Consider the following 694-nt stretch of genomic DNA (forward strand, 5'->3'; position numbering starts at 1 on the left):
GTTCCCGGGTATGGGTACAGCGACAAGGCCACCTTCAGCCGGAGGTCCTCACTCACAAACAGACGCTCATTCCTGGGTGGACATTCAGGAAAAGGATCCAGTCCGCCTGGAAGTCCCTAGCCAGGATCAGACGCTCTCCCGTCCAAGTCCTAAGCAGGCCCTGCCAAGCCTGGCTTCCGAGATCAGGCGACATCAGGCAGTCGCAGGCCGGAATGGCCGTAAGCTGCCTTAGCACACCCCAGAAGGGCCTTCAAAACACGATGTAACATTTACACAGCACTGTGTACAGGATAGGGAGGAAAAGAAGCAGCAGCAGCAGCAGCAGCAGCAGCAGCGCCCCCTGCTGTTTCCTAAAGAGACGTTCAAAAGATCTCCTTTCACCGAAGCGCCCTCTGCCGTTTTTCGAAGGCGACGCGAAAAAGGCTTACAGCACCGGGTATTCCCAGGCGGTTACCCATCCAAGTACTAACCAGGCCCTGCTCTGCTTAGCTTCCGAGATCAGACAAGATCAGGCGCTCCACGAGCGGTTTGGCCGTAAGCCACTCAGGCGCCCCCAAACGGCCCTTCAAAAGATGTTCTACGGCTAATTGCCAAAAAACGTATTCTGCCCATAATGTCCAAGGTGCTCCAGAGTCACTTGGAATCCACAGGCACTGATTCCTGGGTAAACATCCAGGAACCGGGACACCGTTCA

General features: G+C 55.6%; 1 non-coding gene across 1 annotated transcript; it reads right to left on the reverse strand.

The window, feature by feature from the left end:
- Nucleotides 1–421: 421 nt before the first annotated feature.
- Nucleotides 422–540, reverse strand: LOC123965072. Its single transcript, XR_006823618.1, has one exon. It is a non-coding gene; the product is annotated as a 5S ribosomal RNA (ribosomal RNA).
- Between the last annotated feature and the right edge of the window lie 154 nt (nucleotides 541–694).

Source organism: Micropterus dolomieu, unplaced genomic scaffold, assembly GCF_021292245.1.
Source record: "Micropterus dolomieu isolate WLL.071019.BEF.003 ecotype Adirondacks unplaced genomic scaffold, ASM2129224v1 contig_8506, whole genome shotgun sequence".
NCBI classification, from domain to species: Eukaryota; Metazoa; Chordata; class Actinopteri; order Centrarchiformes; family Centrarchidae; genus Micropterus; species Micropterus dolomieu.